Raw genomic sequence first — 19,075 nt, forward strand, 5'->3', positions numbered from 1 at the left:
GTCGTTCCAAATCTCAATATGTATCTGGAGATATTTCTCTTGTAGGTCACTGAAAAACTCTCTACACCCTGTCATATAGAACGAGGTACCTGAGTCCAAGTACCACACACTCCCCATCACAGTGTTGGACATACATGTGATAAGGGTGAAGTCTAGCTCAAATTGAAGCCGATGCTTCCCCTTCTACTCCTCCTTAGTTCTTCTTGCTAAAATTTTTGTGTGTACACTTTGTAGCATAATTCCTGAATTCATGACAATTGAAGCATTTTATTTTGGAAAAGTCTTTCTTCTTGACCCCTTGGCTATATTCTAGTTTGGTTTGAGATTTATTCCCTTTGCCCTTCTTTCCCTTTCCAACCAATGCAAATTTTTCTTCATCCTCTCCCTTGGATGATATTCCATCTTTGGTATTTCGCATGATCTCTTCTTGTACCAAATCAGACCAAAAGCATTCCTAATTCGGTAATTTCTCCCTCCCATTCACCGAGTCCTAGTAGTTATTCCAACTTTTTGGAAGGCCTAGAACAACTAGGCTCACCAGGTCATCTTCTCCAACATTCACACCAACCCCTCCAAGCTCATCCCAAACTTGTGTAAATATGGTGAGACATTTTGGAATAGTGTCATTCTTCTACATCTTGATGTTTCAAAGTCTGTCATTGAGGGCCAATTTTCTATGGTCACTGCTATTCTCGAATATATTTGTCAGTTCGTTTCACATTGTGAAATGAGTTTCTTTCCCATGGATATTTTAGACAATGTGGTATCTCACTCCCTCCAAGATTATTCTTCTTACCTTGGCTACATCTTTCTTCCATTGGGTCAGGTTCTGGGCATCAAATTTTGCTAGTTTTGCAACATATTTCTTAATGTATTATAGCAAGCCATTGTCATCAATCATTTCCTCCATGTGATCCTTCCATGCAATGAAATTTAAGCTACCTTCCAAGGAATAATCTAATCTCAATCCATTAAAGGCCATTCTCCCAGCTATGAAGGGATCCTGCTACATTGCAGCTACAAATTTGAACCTCTTGAGGAAAAACTTTAAAATTATTCTTCTAATGTGAATCCTTCTCTGATACCATGCAGAAATATAGAATTGCAGTTGCTCAAATTTTAATCTAATTCAAGAGACACAAATCTACTCTACTCCTCTATGGAAATTAATTCACAATGTAGAACAACATTCACAAACATGCAATAAGAAGAACCACACATGAACAATATTTTTCTAGGAGAACCTAACTGGGAAAAACCCCTCAAGCCTCTTTGCATTAATCAGATGAATAGAGAATGTATTACAATTACTTTCTCGCACTAAACACAACATACAAGTGAATAACCTTTCTCTTTACTCAACGTGAAGCTCTGACCCAAACTTAGTCAATTTATGCCTCTACTTGAGCCCTATTTCCTTTCACAAATCCTGAAGAATTAGCCACTGTTTTTTAGGAATTTTTCTCTATTAGGTCCATATACTAATAGTGTAACCCCTTATTGTTATTAGTACAACCCCCCTATTATATTGGTTTGCCCATGTAGTCTCCATATTATTATTATTGTGCCTCATAGAAGCCCACTATTGTTATTATTGTGTCTCATAGAAGCCCACTATTGTTATTATTGTGCCCTTACATTATTATTGTTATGTCGGCTATGATTATATTATGACCCCTTAGACTCCTATATATAGAAAGGAGGTCTTGTCATTTGTATCATCCAAGAATTGTTCATCTGTGAAATGTAAAGGAGGTTGCCCCCTTGAAGAGGCTTATTTTGAAGGCGTTTATCTATCTTTTCTATCTTTTTGTGAGCTGGTTTCATAACATTTGGTATCAGAGCTTTGGATTATAGGGTTTCGTTGCTCCAAATAAGTCATCGTGGCATTTTTGCTATAACTTATTTTCTGAGACGTTTCAGAAGCGAAAAAAAACGCATTTGAGACGAAATCGTACTGAACCTCGGGTCCAAATTTTAGAGCTTTTCGCGCTATATTTACGGAGATATGATCTAAAGGAAGTTGGTCTTTTTGCAGACTCCTGAATTACCTGGGGAAAATCGTCATAACTTTCTCTCTAAGCATCAGATTGAAATTTCATAAGAAGGTACAAAAAGAGGATGGACTATAGTTTCTTGTATATATTTTTTAGAGCCAAAGGTCGAAACAGGGACACATGACACGTCGTACAAGTTTGCTCTACTGAACTAGTCTATAATAAGGTCACTATGGGAGATTTGGCATAACTCTTCCTTGGAGAATCCAATTTGGATCAGACTGGTGGCATTGGAAAGAGGACACAGAGGGCTACTGCAGGTCGCAATTTCATAATTGGATGATCTGAAATTACAGAGATACATCAGAGGCAATATCAAGCTCCTACAAAGTGAAAAAATGTGTGTAGATTTTTTTAAATTTTTGCTTAAGCTTGGTTTGAAAAATTATTTTGAAGTAATTCAAAGGGAATAGTAGAGCATTATTATCGGTAACTGATGCTGCGAGGAAAGAAAATTCAAACACCTAGTAAGCAACCTGAAAGCTCTAGCATGACTCATGAAGAAGAGGAAGAAATGCTACATGATATATCAAAATTACAAGACCAAGTGCAACAAATGTCACTCTCACAAAAGCTAACAGAAGCTAAGATAAAAGGCATGGAATCTAAGATAAAGGGCGTGGAAGCTAAGATGAATGGTGTGGAAGCTAAGGAGGACAATTTGAAGATAGATTTGAAGACATATTTGAAGACAGATTTGAAAAATTTTCTACAAGAAATACTTACTAATGGTGAAAGAGTAGTAAAGGAAACTCATGATGCAAACAAAAGAAATGTTAATCATGATTTTATAGACTCTAATGTTGGATCGAAGACCCACCATATTCCAAAAATCGATATGAGGAAGTTTGATGGCAAGGATCCCGCAACATGGATATTACAGATGGAGCAATTTTTCGATCTCAATAATGTGCAAAACACACAAAAGGTACTCATTGCAACTTTATATTTGGAACCAAATCAGTTTGTATGGTATCAATGCCTTTGCTCTCATAAACAAATTATCACTTGGGCAATTTTTACGGAAGAATTGACAGCACATTATGAGGATACAAAAAGCAACACTTTTTTTAGCCAATTGATAAATCTCAAACAAAAGGGTTTAATAATGGAGCACATTGAGGAGTTCCAAAAATTGAACATAAGGGTAAAAAATATTCCAGAGGAGCATAGGATTGATGTGTTCATAGGGACTTTAAAGGATAACATTCAACATGAGGTTCGCCTTTGGGAACTTGATTCATTGGAGAAGGCATTCAGGTGGGCAAGAAAAATTGAAAGTGAAATTATGGAAACAGGGAATCCCACCACTCACGACTATAATTATGGAAGTGTTTTTTCTCTTAGCCTTCCACAACCTACAAGGTTTACACCAAAACAATTGGAACAAAAAATAGAAAAAGGGCTTTGTTACAATTGTGATAGCAAATGCACTAAAGGTCATAAGTGTGCTGAGAAGAAATTATTTTACATAGATTATGAAGAGGAGGAAGAAAAGGATCAAGAAACATCAAAAGAAGAGGATATACACCAGGAACCAACCCCAGAGAAAAAAGAAATGAATCCGACCATATCTTGTAAAGCATTGGAAAGAATTACCACTTCTCAAACTCTCAAGATAGAAGGACATATCAAGAAGAAAAAAGTTCACGAAGTGAAAGATCACATCGAGAAAAAAGAAATGAATCCAACCATATCTTGTAATGCATTAGACAGAATTACCACTCCTCAAACTATCAATATAGAAGGACATATCAAGAAGAAAAATGTTCAAGAAGTGAAAAATCACATCGAGCATCAAGAAATGAATCTGACCATATCTTGTAAAGCATTGGAAGAAATTACCACTACTCAAAATCTCAAGATAGAAGGACATATAAAGAAGAAAAATGTTCAAGCAGTGAAAGATCACGTCGAGCATCAACAACAAGTTCTCCAACTTTTAAAGGATAATGCCACTTTGGTGCAGAATCGAATGAAACAACAGGTAGATCAACATCGCAGTGAAAAAACTTTTGATGTAGGTGATTGGGTATTTTTACGGCTACATCTCAAGCAAGCTATTTATGAGAAGGAAATGTTGACAATACTACATGCACTTAAGAAATGGTGACCTTACCCAATGGGAAGACACTTCAATGTAAAAATGGATCATGATAGTCTTAAATACTTTTTAGAACAAATATTATCTTTAGAAGAACAAAAAAAATGGGTCACAAATATGTTGGGTTACAACCTTGACACCATATACAGAAAAGGGAAGAAAAATTTTGTTGCAGATGCGCTGTCAAGAAAGGATGAGGATGTGGAAGCATTGTTTTGTGTTATTTCTATTATCCAACCAAATTGGATAAACAAAGCAAGGGATGAATGGAAGAAGGATGAAGACGTGTGGCCACTCATTCAAAAGTTGCAGAAGATCCCAATTCAAATAATATTGCTAGAACTTGAAGAGGAAGGAAAAATCATATTGGAACCTCGAGTAGTCACAGAAACAAGAACCTTACAACTACGAAATAGATCAATTTCAAAGTATCTCATCAAGTGGAAGAACTTACCCGCTGAAGATTCCACATGGGAGAACAAGAATTTATACAGAAGCATCAATAATTGCTCAAGCGTTGAGGACAACACTTTTTTAAGGAGAGGGGCATGTTAGGTCCCTATACTAATAGTGTAACCCCTTATTATTTTTAGTACAACCCCCTTATTATATTGTTGTGCCCATGTAGTCTCCATATTATTATTATTGTGCCTCATAGAAGCCCACTATTATTATTATTGTGCCCTTACATTATTATTGTTATGTCGGCTATGATTATATTATGACCCCTTAGACTTCTATATATAGAAAGGAGGTCTTGTCATTTGTATTATCCAAGATTTGCTCATTTGTGAAGTGTAAAGGAGGTTTCCCCCTCAAAGAGGCTTATTTTGAAGGCGTTTATCTATCTTTTCTATCTTTATGTGAGCTGGTTTCATAACATTCTCCAATTGATTACACAATTCCCAAGGTTTGATCATTTGACTGCATGGAACACCTGTACACAAAAACTAGTTTACAATTACCTATTACACTGCCTTGGAATCTCCACCACAACTGAGGAACTTGAATTCCTTGCATGCACTAGTTATTTTAGGTTGATTGATCAGTTAACTGAATGATCATTGAATTAGATTGTTGTCCCACTACACAACTGACCTTGCACTAGTTCTATCAATAGTTATAACTAGTTTAACTAAACACAAATGGATATAACTGAGCTCGATTACTAAAATTTAGCAATCAAACATGCTTAACGTAACTCCAAGCCCTCTAATAGGAATGTACTGAGCTAACTGAGTGACAAGAGCCATGTCACAGAAGTTAAACCCCTCCAAGTTGTCCGCTGATGTGGAAATTGAAATTTTCTCAATTTGAACAAGGAAAAGTCAAATTGAGCCTTTCTTGTTACACTTTTCAACACTCTATGGATGTAATGTGAGAATTGTTCTCTATGTGCAATCAAAATTATAGTCTTTGAAATCTGAATCTCTATTACCTATACATCCATGGCATCTGAGTTGTATGAAAGGAAGAAAGTTGAAATTGTTTTTTGTATATTTTGTTGCCAAATCTGATTTAGGTCAAGCTTATGTAAGACTAAAGTGTCAAAATCATAATATCTGATAATGTCTTCAAATTGAAGCTTATTGTGCCAAGAATCAAGTCAAAAATATCTAAAATGTGCATCTATGACATATTCAAGGAAATCTAAAATAACCTCAGAGGTTTAATTTGATTCTAAGCTCTGCATAATACATATATATATGTATATGTCTATAAGCATGAATGATGCTAGCTAACCTAATTGATCCGAAATTAGTCTAATAAGTCTCAATTACTATCTGATCTATTACAAAAGATGTTTGCCAATAAGGCATGAAGAATTATTGATCTGTCTTGCAAGACATTGGCATATATAATCTCACTCTAAGTTTTAAATGTGATGTGTGCCTTAGTGTTTCAAGGATTTTAACTAACCCTTTACATAAAGACAATTTGTGTCATATATATGTGCATCTAATGCAAGTCCTAGAAGAGCATTATTTATAACAAATTTAACTATCCTTTAGAATCTTTGAAGCAGATATTAAAAGAAAGCACAACTCCTTGTGACCCTTCTGGAAGATAACCTTGAAGATTGCTGGAGAATATTGCTAATTGTTAATGAGATCATAGGGAAGATTTTGGAAAACACCTTGTAGTCATACTAAATAAGCTCTCTTAGGAGCACTCTTATTCTCTTATTAACTGATTTTGTAGAGTGAGTTCAAAACCAAGTCATTTTGATCTAAAGATCTTGCCTATGTGGATAAGACCAAATTAACGCACTATAAGGAGATCAAATTCATCTACAATGGTCAATATTGTTTTATTGATGATATAAAACCCTAAAGTTTGAAGTCTAAACCCTTGGAATATTTTTTTATCTGTGATCCAGATGTCTTCAGCTACCAGAATTAACCAAGATCTTTTACTTCTATGAGGTTAGCAAAATTGCATATGAAAGAGTATAAAACAACCACATGTGCATAATTTAGAGCAGATGAAACATAATGGAAACCATGAAAATAAGAATGAAAACACATTGATAATGGAGTTCACCTAGTGTGGGTTACGTCTCCGGGCTCGGTGTCAAGGGTGGGGAGGCCGCTTCATTAAATGCTGCAAAATGCTGATGAGTACATAATACATTCTTTGTCATTACAAGGACAAATTCCCTCAACTAGAGTGGCATGTCTCTCCACAAGACTTTCTATCTATAAGAAATCTCACTCAAATGGGCCCTCCTTCAGCATGACAAGCTAATAAATTCTCACATGACGTGGAATACGAGCATCCTTTCAATGTAATAGTTACAATTATTTTGACACAAGAACATCATCTCAGAAAATTAGAATAAAATCATGACATAACTGCATCATATACCTCCTCTTTCGAGGATGGCCAAAAAATGAAAAACTTGGTTGCTGAAATGAATTGCACCATTGAATTTGTGGCATGAAATCGTGTCAAAAGACTATAAAATTTCCCCTTTCTGACAACATTAAATTCTGGACCCTTGAGAATCTTGAAGATTCCCCCAAAGATTCCTTGCTAAAGATGACCAAAAAATCTGCTACCCAGATGAAGATTCTAAGCGTGTTGACTCCTCCTCTCCTGCGTATCTGTGAACTAAGCTTTTATACCCGCTCGTGGGTGAATCTTACAACATAGAGTGGTTTAGTGTAATGGAAATCTAGGAAAATGTTGGAAGGAAGGTTGGGGGATCAAATCCCACCCCTTCCAAACTCGGAGTGCATATATTTTTTTTGAACTCTAATTGGCACTAACCATTTTCCTTGGCGGTATGAGGCGGTTACATTAAATTTGGTAAACGGTTTGTTGGTAACATTTAATATGGGGCCGCCCGGTGGAGGCTGGCCCACATGGGCCAAGCGGATTCGAGCCCCGCCGACCCCATCATTAACTCCAGTGACATGGGCCACGGGGTAGGGTTCCCAGTAAGCCAGACCCCGACCACTTATATTGCATTGTGGAGCAGGGTTGGCGGGGGTGGCAGTCCACCCGAGATATTTTAATATTTTTTATTCTTTTAATAAAAACTTGATATTTTTTTACTTTACTGAATTTAAGACAAATTAGTAAACAAATTAACCCTTCGACAATTTAGCCCATTCTAGTGGCCAGATTTCGATGACCTCTTCTGGTGCAATTTGTAGGTCCATTAACCCTACCACTTGGCCAAGTCAACCCTGAACTTTGACTTGCTCTAACTTCTTCATATGAGCTTTGATTTGAGCTTTGTTCACACCGTTGGAATTAGGGAAACAAGAAATTCGATCTAGTGATGGTTCGAGAGAAATATGAACACTTTAAATTTTGACCATTTCTGAGCCCTCTTGAACTTCTACATGTGTCTGGAGCCACCTAGATCAATCCTTCCCACTGAGGAGCTTTTGGTCCTCCAAAAGCATGAAAATAATTTGGCAACTTTGTACATCGTTTGCACCACAAGTGTCTTGGTAGGTCACCCTTCCTTCTACTTCACCTTTGTACTTCGAAGCCATAAGCGATGAGCCGAAATCTACATCCTCTGCAAACCTATAGTACATTTCTGAAAATTACATGCTTAATTTACATGACCAACTAATGACGCAAGCATCCCATACTTTCCACGAGTTTATAACACATACTCTGTGGTCAAGTTTACATCAAAATGGAAACAATACCCCAGCTATCAATACAAGGCCAAAATATCATTGTTGCTCAAACAAGTGATGGAAAACACATCATCACTTTTACAATGTAAAATGCAACACATGATTTTAAAAAAAAGGCCATGACAAGCTAACACATCTAGAAAAACCATCTCTCACTTATCAAAGTGAATGGGTCATCCCCTGTGGGAGATTCGCTTGTCGGTCAACTCTTTCAACTGGTTTCTGCATAGGCACTTTGTCCTTCCGACGTTGCTCTAGATGGAGCCTCCAACATGTGGCTCTCTGATGATCACCTCTGTTCCAATGACTGTAATAAGTCTTCTTCCTCTATACCTGCTTAACATGCTTCTTTCCCTATTGTGGAGAAGGTCTTTCATGCCTCATCCTCTTTCGTGCTGCCACTCTCTTCCAGTACTCAGCAAATACATGGTTATGTAAACCACAAAAAGTACATGTTTTTTGATGCCATGATTTATGTTCAGCATTAACATGCTTGAAATAAAAATGAACTTTGAAATATTGAGACTGTATATAACTCGCATGGTTGTCTCTAGTGCAATTATGGCAATGAAAGCTTGCCTCAGCTCTTTCTCTGCAAAGTGCACTTCCATGGGATGATGGTGATGTGTTCCCATCATTCTCTTTCCTCGACGATTTCAACAATGTTGTGGAAGTTTCTGACACCTTTGAGCATTCTCCTTTGGTGTATCCCAATCCTGCTAGTTGAGGTCTTTTGATGACCTCCAATGGCTGAGTCATGCCTTGGCCATTAACACCAAGTCCTCCTCCTTTGTACCCCATCTTGGTAAGGAGTCTCATGCCAGTTCCTGTAATTGGTATCTCCACATTCCCAACAGAAATAAAATCATGTGAAGATGAATCTGAAGAAAAATTAACATTGTTTACCTCCACTGTTGATTCAGAAGTAGGTGATGAGGGATTCTCTAAGCCTTCATTGAGCTTCAACTCCTCCAAGGCCTCTGTCATGGCTTATAGCTGAAGCTACAGTCTCTACTTCTCCTATTTCTCTTCTTGTAGAAGCCTCTATAATTCATCATGCTCTGCTTGAAGACTCTGGTTGTTGAACTTCAATTCTTTCAGGGCCTCTTATGTGGCTCGCAATTGAAGCTGCAATCATTGCTTCATCTATTTCTCTTCTTGTAGAATCATATTCAATTCAGCATTATCTGCTTGAAGGTTTTGGTTGATCTCCTCATTTGAATGATGAGAAGATGATGAAGGTGATGAATGTACACTGGAAGGTGTGGATGGAGCATCATTCTCTTCTCTTTATTTCTCCCGTTCCTCATAAGCTTCATACATCATGTCCACCATTTTGGACATCCTGAGTAAGGCCTTGTACATTTCTTTTTCATCCTCCATTGTTGCACGTTCAATTGTTCACGCTCGCAATTCACATCAGTGAGAAGACCGCTCTGATACCAAACTTGATTCGGGTTCCTTCAACTACCGAAATCATCCAAGACCTTTTACTTCTGTGATGTTGTTAGAATTTCATTTAAAAGAGCATAAAATAACATGTGCGTGCTTAAACAAGAGGAACCATGACAACGATCAACAAATCATGAACACGACACATTTGATAATGGAGTTCATCTAGTGTGGAATACGTCTCCGGGTCAGTGTCAAGGTGGTGTTGGCTGCTTCATAAAATGTTGGAAATGATGATGAAGTACATGGAAAATACTTTGTCATAGAAAGGTCATATGCCCTCAAACAAGAGTAGCTTATCTCTCCACGAGACGTTCCTCTTACAGGAATTCTCACTCAAGAAGGCTTCCTCTCAGCATGACACTTAACATGATCTCACACAATGTGGCAATGAGTATCCCTTCAACATAGTTACATAGGGATCTCCACAACAATACATAGCATGACAAGCTAAATACATCTCACATAATGTGGAAAAATTGATCCCACAACATAACATCAAACAGGGATCTCAAAACATAATACATCATCTCAGCAATTATGAAGGAAAACATGACATGACTGATTCATGTACCTTTATCTCTGAAGTTGGTCGAAAAATGGATGGCTCGGTTGCAAAAACTAGCTGCACCAATGGATTTCTATTGTCGATATGTGTAAAATTGACTATCTATTTGTCAAATTTCGGCATCGTCAAAATATAGGCCTTTAGGAATCTTTTAGATTCCCTGTGATTCTCCAAATATTTTGTTCTCTAGGCTGACTAGAGATCTACAACTCAGATCACAAATCTGATCTCACCATCATGATCCTTGCAGGATTCTGATACTTTTGAGTATAAAGTTGGTTACATTTTGACTCTAGCGAATTTCAGCCTCCAAGGAATCTGGAAATTCCCTCAAGATTCTGCTCTATTGGGAGTTTGAAAATTTGCTTCTCAAATGGTGATTCTGATTTTACCATCATTATCCCTGCAAAATTCTGGTTAAATTGACTGTAAACTTCATATGATTCTGATAAAATGAAAATTTACCTCCCCATGGTTCCTGGTCCGCTGGACCCCGACCCCTTATATTGCATTGTGGAGCAGGGGTGGCGAGGGTGATAGCTTGCCCCCCGTATTTTAATATTTTTTATTATTTCAATAACAACTTGATATTTTTTTACTTCGCTGAATTTAAGATTTATTAGACAAATTAACCCTTCAACAATTTAGCCCATTCCGGTGACCAGATTCCGATGACCGACACCAGTGGAATTTGTAGGTCCATTAATCCTGCCACTTGGCCAAGTCAACCCTGAACTTTGACTTTCTCTAACTTCTTCATACAAGCTCGGATTTGACTTTCGTTCACACCATTGGAATTAGGGTGATGAGCACTTCGATCTGGTGTTAATTCGAGAGAAATCTGAACACTTTGAATTGTGACCATTAATGAGCTCTCTTGGACTTCTGCATGTGTCTGGAGCCACCTGGATCAATGGTATATGGAAACAAGTCATCAGTGGGAAATTTCTAAAATTCAAGAATTAGAATTTGTGTATCAAAGACGGTGCATCGAAAAAAAGTTTTCATGATACATGTGACAAAGTTTAATGAAGAACAAACATTGGCTTCTTAGGAGCCCAAGATGGGAAGTTGGTACATGTACAAAGAGAGAGGTTGGTATGTGTTGGGACTCAGAATTGACCTATTTTTGACCTTATCTTTTTGCCGCATTATTATCCTTTTGCAGTCATAGGTTGAAAGCTTTTGATTTTATAATGACATAATTACCCCAAGGTACGAAGAACTTTCCGCATATCTATGTTTAATTGTTCATTGCATATTCGTGAATATCTTTATATTTATCCTTGGAAAAGCTGACTAAACTGTCAAGTAATGGTCTTAAGCTTGCAGGAATTATAATGTATAGTTGTTGTAACACCAGAAACAGCAACTACGCAGTTGCTGTAACACCAGAAACAGCAACTACGCAGTTGCTGCAACACCAGAAGCAGCAACTCCGTAGTTGCTACAGTCAGCAACAGCAATCACCTAAAGCAAGCTATTTTGTAACAGTCGCGAATAACAGATGGCAACTATTTAAAGAACCCTGATTCAGCATAATCAAGCGGATGTCTAAAGCAAGAAGAACACAGTCAGCATGGCCTAAATCAGGAACAGCATGGGGAAGCGGCAAAGGAATGTGAAGATCCCGAGAAGACGGTCGAAGTCAGTTACCAGCTGTGTAACAGCCAGAACCCAAGAAAGAATATATTATTATACTGTTGTAACAGCGTTCTGAAATTCTTATTTTTGATAGAATGGGTTAACTGAATGGGCTGTAATACTCTATTGTAATAGATGTCTCCTCTATAAAGAGGAGACATCTACATGAGAAGGGGATTAGTCAGTGTCTATAGTCAGTCTATAAGGGGAGATCTTGAGAATATCAGCAAGTCTGAACTCTATTGTATTCAAATCTTTTGGCAGATGAATATACAACTGTTTTGAGCACTTAATCCAGTCTTCGCGTTCCTGGGGAATCTTGTGAGAGGGACTGGGCCCACCTTCCTCACAAGATTCACCCATTTACTTTCTTGTCAAGTGTGTAAGTGTGCAATAGTTTCTTTCTGGTACTCTGTTTGGATTCTATAGCATTACCTCTCGTATTTTCTGTCTTACTAGTACTCTGTTTCATTAATCACTTGAGTTTGTTTCTCACCGGTGAATGAGAGTGCAGTGTGCATTAGTAATCTGATTACAGGGGCAGGTGCTGAACGTCTCCACCTGGAGGATAGGGTCCTGATCCTCTGCCAACAGAGCATCCATCATTTCACTTTCCAGATTTGTAGTTTTAATTAATTGCTTTCATCTTAACAAGTACTGTAATGACATAGCGTAAGAATTACGTATATTACAGCTTTTCAATGCTTTTAGAATTTAAGTACATACAGTACGCAGTCGCCTTTGGAATAAAAAGACTTTCCCTGGCTGACAATTAATGTGGTACTTGAATGTTTAATTCATAAACAATTCAACTAGCCAACAGTATGGATGCATTAAAAGGATTTTTTGATGATCATACTCTATCAAAACCTCTTCTTCAACGACTTCATTTTTTCAGTATTATATTTTTAAGTCATATATTTGATGTTTGTAATAAGTTTACAATTTTTCATTCATGGCTCAAGGATGGTAAGATTGGCTTTACAGGTCCTTTAGTTGTTAAATGGGAGAAATACAATTTTCAGTTATGTTTACTGGGCATTTCTATTTCTGTACATAATGATCAGTTGACTTGGGATAGTCACATAATCAAGGGACAGATTGTGGTGAAATAGGTATTCCATAATTTATCGCCGGTCTCCAATTCTCTAGAAAGCAAGATTTGGTTTTAGAAATCGTGGAACTAGGAGATACCACAAACACTTAAATGTTTTTTTTGGCTAGTCCTACATAATACAATTCTCATATGGGAGAATCTCTTGCACATGGGTTTCATGGGACCAGGTAGATGTATATTGTGCATGAATGAATCTGAGGATGCAGGGCAATTATTTCTCAAATGCCCTTTTGTGGCCTCGGTGTGGGGTGTGGTCACTCAATTACTACAAATTAATTTCATTTGGATGAAAAGCTTGATTTAGGATTGTCTATCCCACTGGTTTGATACTTATAAGGAATATTGTGCATTTCCCTTTTATATCTTCTGAGGAATATGGAGATGTCGAAACTCCAAGATCTTTGAACAAAAGGTGGCAGATGTCACTGGCTTTGTGGTAAACATTGTTGCATATTTTGTGGAGATTGGTCCTAGAAGGAAGCTACAAATAAAGACATCGATCCAGTTGGAGGATGTGTGGAGGAACTACCCTCGAGGTTTCTTTGAGGGGGTCTCTACACAAAGGATGTGTGGATGTGGCACCTTTATTGTTTTTGGTCTAGAAGATTCTATCATTTTTTGTGGGCGGGTGGTGAATGTACTAATAGATGCATCGAACTTATTGCTTTGTGGGGTGTCTTTATATGTGCCAAGTGGTTGGTTATTGATGGTCTTTATGTGTTTGGAGACTCTAAAGGAATCATGGAATGGGTCTTTGGGTATACACATTTTGATCCCCCCTCTCTCACTAACTAGATGTGGCGCATTTGTACACTAGAGATTTCATATAGTTCATTGTGCTTGCAAGAAAGAACATTGATGATTCATTTTTGTATTTTGCTGGTCCACAAAACAAATTTTATTGTTCACTAACAGATTATATGATATATTTTTGTTTATAGAAAGAATAACATGACGATAGTCCACAGACAAAAGATAAATGATTTACAAAGGATAGGAGGATACATCCAATGAATATAAGGATGTAATAGTTACTTCTTTCTGAGTCATTTTGTTATCCAGAGAAAATGTGGAAAACACAATGAAAGACCCAGGGTTATATAACTATTTTTTCTTAATAAAAGTAAGTCTTTTTTTCGAAAAAACAAAAAAAAACCAATAATCATTATCCACACTACTAAATTTCAAAAATTCTAATAATTTTTTCCCTTCTTTTAAAAAAGTCATGAAACATTAATATTTTGTCCCTTTGGGCGACGTGTCCCCTCCTTCCCGATTTGTGACGGTATTGAAGGGACTCTTATTACTCTTCTTTCTACCCGCCAAATAGTTTCCCATGGGTAAAATAAAATTCGTGGGAGATGGTGCTTTGTCTATATGTTCTATGTCTGCCCTCAGAGAGTTGTTGCCATGTTATAGTATCAGTCCGATGGGTAAATGGAAAAATCGTGAGAGATTTCTCTTGATTTTCTGGAAACCCAACCGAGCGATTTGATTGTCTAGATTACCAATTCGTGACAGGCCGTTTTGATTGCAGAATCAATGAAAAATTCAAATAGGAATATGAATAGTAGTAGTGCAGAGAAAAAAATGTGTGCAGTTCAGAACCTAAAAAGCGTACGCAAATAATCAAATTGTGAATGTGGGGATGAAGGGAGGTCTTCGCTTGTTATTCACTTCACATTAAGTAATATCCTTTGTGAGTTGATAATGAATTTTCATTGTGCATTAGATGTAATGGAATTAAATCACAACTTTTTTACTTGAATATCTTTTCAAAAATTTCGTGACAAAATTTAAATCTAAATAATCAATTAAGCAAACAAAGGAAGTAGTATCAAGGTAGCTAATAAGGTTTCACTACGGATTAGATATAATGGAATTAAATTTAAACCTTTCTACTCAAATGGTTTTAGAAAAATTCTGAAAACAATATTAAATAGTGCCTTTACCCACCAACAAATAGATTATACTCTGCATGTTTAATGAGTTTTAACTATACATCAGCTTAACTTAAATTTTATAACAAATTCTAAAAGAAAATCAGATTATGTAATATTTTTGAATTCAGATTATGTAATATTTTTTTGCTCATCATCTAGCAAATTTAATGTAGTTAGATCTCAACTTTTGATTTCAAATTTAATAGTGTGAGATCTATATATATATGTATATATATAACCAACTTAGATCCATATTATCTGTAAATTTACCAAGATTAAAGAGGAATCGAATCTCTAGGTAGTATTGATCCATGGTATTTACATGGAATATAACCTATTTAATGGGGGAATTAAACCAATAAATTAATAATTATAATTATAATTAATTGCACCAAACCAAATACTGAAGAAAAATTGTAATTTCTTGTCTTGTGCTATATTTTTATCATTTTGACTCGGTCAAATTACATAAAAAAATTAATAAAGTTAAAATTATAAAAAGTAAATAAATAAAATAAAACTGAGGTAAAATTATTTTATTTTACCGCGAGTTTTAACAACCCATGGTATTTATGTGGAATATAATTGGAGGTACTCAGAATGTAATGTTTCACATTTTGACTTAGTCAAATTATATAATAAATAAATAAAAATTAAATTAAATAAAAAGATTAATGTAATGTAATTAAACCTTTTAAATTCTGGAATCATAAAATTAAAAAATAAAAACAACAATGTAAAAATAACTCTATTAAATAAAATAATAATAAAATAAAAAGTTACCCCTAGTATTGAGAACCAATGGTATGGACCCATGGTATTCATGTAGAATTTAGCCTATTTAGAAGGGGGAATTAAACGAGTCTAGATCCATCTTAACTCTTGATCTACTAAGCACATAGAGTAATCAAATCTTTTGAGATGCAAACCTCTTTTCGATCGAAAAATTATCTTTGTAGATCTTGAATTAAAATGTATCTAAACTTGTCTATGTAAAAAAGAAAGACCTCCAAATAAATTTCTCTTTCAATATCAATCTTAATCCATTTATATGTTTGATCCTCATAATTGGAGTCAAGGTAAATAGTTGGATAGTTCGAACGCCTAAAAAGGGAATTCTATCAATTTTTTTTAATTTCCAAGTAGCTCTTATCTTTGTTCAACGTGTTGCTTCCATTTTACAATATTATTGATTGTGATTAGTATTTTACATAATATTCCAGAAATAGAAGTTATGGCAGAGAGAGTTCTTACAAAACATTCCATCAATCAATATTTTATATTTCTAAGTTCTCACTAAACATTCAATTTATTTTCCGTTTAGTAAATGGTACAAATAATTCTGGAGAACTAAATGTTGTATGCTTAATAATCTATCCTGAAATTGGTTGCAGTATTTCGAAATTTCTTCAGCGCTCAAAACTTTTAATACTAACCTGATGTTTCGGTTTTTAAGAAAGATTGTGATTCAAGAAATACTGAGGAATCAACCCTGAGACACCAAAGTCCAATTTCCTCGGGGCCTTTTTTTTTTACAAGGATGGAAGTACGATGGGCCTTTTTTTTTACAAGGATGGAAGTACGATAAAGGATAGGCAGTTAAAATGTTTGTATGAGGGAAGAAAACCAACAAAAGTTGTGTTCTTCACATGGAGTTTGTCTCACTGTGAAGCCACAACTTCTGGGTGGGTACCCACTTTCTTCATAAGAACATTTTAATAGCCTATCCTATGTCGTACTTGTGTCCTGCTAAGAATGGGCAGGAGGAAATTGGTTGACCTCAGCTTTTCCTATATTGATTTCTCAATGTTATGGTTGTTTCGGAATGTAATTAATTATGTTGGATTAATTAATTTGAAAAGTTCAAAAAAATCCATTTGTAAATACAGAACCAGCATTGTTGTGATGAAGCCAAAAATGGATTTTACTGAGTTTTGAAATTAGGTAGAGTTTTACATTTAAGTTTGGAAATGGAAATAGGTTCCCAGAGTTTTATCTATCTATATATAAAAGAAATATATAATTAAATTGAAAGTTTTTCATCTAATTTTTAAAGTATTGAATTGAATTGAATTCGAAAGAAATTGAATTTTTTTCATCTAATTTTTAAAGTATTGTATTGAATTGAATTCAAGGAATTTTATAATTATAGTTGAAATCTTCTAACTAAATAAATAAGGGTGGACTATAACAACATTTATAATTTTGTCTCAGTTCTATAGTTTCTTTATTTTCTTTTTTAATAAACTTTCACAATAAGATATATGAAAGAAGTCTGCAATCTCTTTAGAAGTTTGGTAGACCAGTAATTAAGATGAATCTACTCTGATTAATATATATATATATATATATATGTGTGTATGTGTGTGTGTGTGTTTTTTAAAAAATGAAATCTTCCATTCTATTAACCGAGAAAAAAACTATTTTTTCTTAAAAAAACAAAAATCATTTTGAATCATATACAAAATAATATTACTTTAAATATATTTGAATATAGTGAATACATTTCTATACTAAAAATAACTATTTCAACAAACACAAAATTACAATATCAACTAAGGTTCTAATACCAAATTTAAATAATAGAAAACATGAAAATTTCAACATCATAGAAGTTTTAGCCTTCTTTTAAAAAAAGGCCTATATCTAACTTATAAGTATTCAATACTCATAAAATTATTATTGGATTATAATAGGAGAATTAGGTTATAATATTTTAGTATTAAAATGCAAATCAATTTTTAAAATAGAATATCAATTGATTTTTCAATTGAAAATGCTTTTTTACGTATTAATAAAAGGACATGATTAATCTAAAAACAATTTAAGAAAATTTTTGTCAATTGCATAATATAATAAGAAAAATATTATAATATACTTGGAAATTCAAACTATGTGAAATTACAATTAATTAAAAATAAAGTATCAATTTCAATTTAAAGAATTTTAAATAAAAATTATTAATATTATTTTATTTTATTTTCAAATTACAATTTCAATAACGGTTGTATGACTACTTTTTTATAATAATTTAAAAGAATTTAAATTCATTGAACATTTAACCTTTCTCTATGTAAAATGATAACAAATTGTAAACTATCAAATTCTAACCTTCTAGGATTTATTTTAAAATTAGAAATTTGACCAAGATTGTAAGACTATATTTTTATTGTGTTAATTTAAAAAGTTCAAGCTTCCATTTAAAATGATGATCAATTATATAACCCTTTATAATTATAGAAAAAAATATTAAATCTAGATTTAATTTAACTATGGCATATATTTGTTCCTTGTATATAGATTATGGTTGTTCACTTTGTTTGTATATGTCTATATATTTAGGTGAGAGTTAAACTTGTGGGGTATTTACCTGTATTTTCCTCATTTAACCATAAAATACTAATTATTGATGATGGTTACCTATGTTTTCAAATGGTACACATAAATGATTTCAAATAAACTTATGTAAAAAAAATGAAGTTAGTGATTCTATTGGTTGAGACACCAACATAAGTAATGCACTATGCAACACCCACAATACTAAGCCTTTAAGAGAATAAGCATAGGCTCATCCTTATCTAAGAAAATGTGATTTCAATAACACCAAGTGATCCTACATTGTACACACTTAGGCATAAAACCTGAACATTGAAGCTTAAAGCTTAAAAGTTGGATTCACACAACATGTCCATACCCATTGGGCATTGCTATTCTATTTAAACTAACTAAATTTTCTTTTTTATGTAAGTGAAACAATTGTTTTTCTTGAGAATTCTATGTAGTTTCTTTAGTGTTGGGAAAATGAGAATTGGTATTAGATATAGGTTTTTATAAATGTGTCTATTTATTAGCTTGATTAGAAAACAAATATATTTTTTGGTTGGATATAGAAATCTCATATGTGTGGTTTGTATGCTTTCTATACATTCATACTTGAATCTAAACACAACCAAGTTTGTGCCTTTTAGATGTTAGTTTGGTCATAGTCATGTTTGCATATTATTTCTTTAATATAAAAGACGATCTT

Source organism: Pinus tabuliformis, chromosome 6 (assembly GCF_031772625.1).
Source record: "Pinus tabuliformis cultivar Carrire ecotype Pingquan chromosome 6, CPIR1, whole genome shotgun sequence".
NCBI lineage: Eukaryota > Viridiplantae > Streptophyta > Pinopsida > Pinales > Pinaceae > Pinus > Pinus tabuliformis.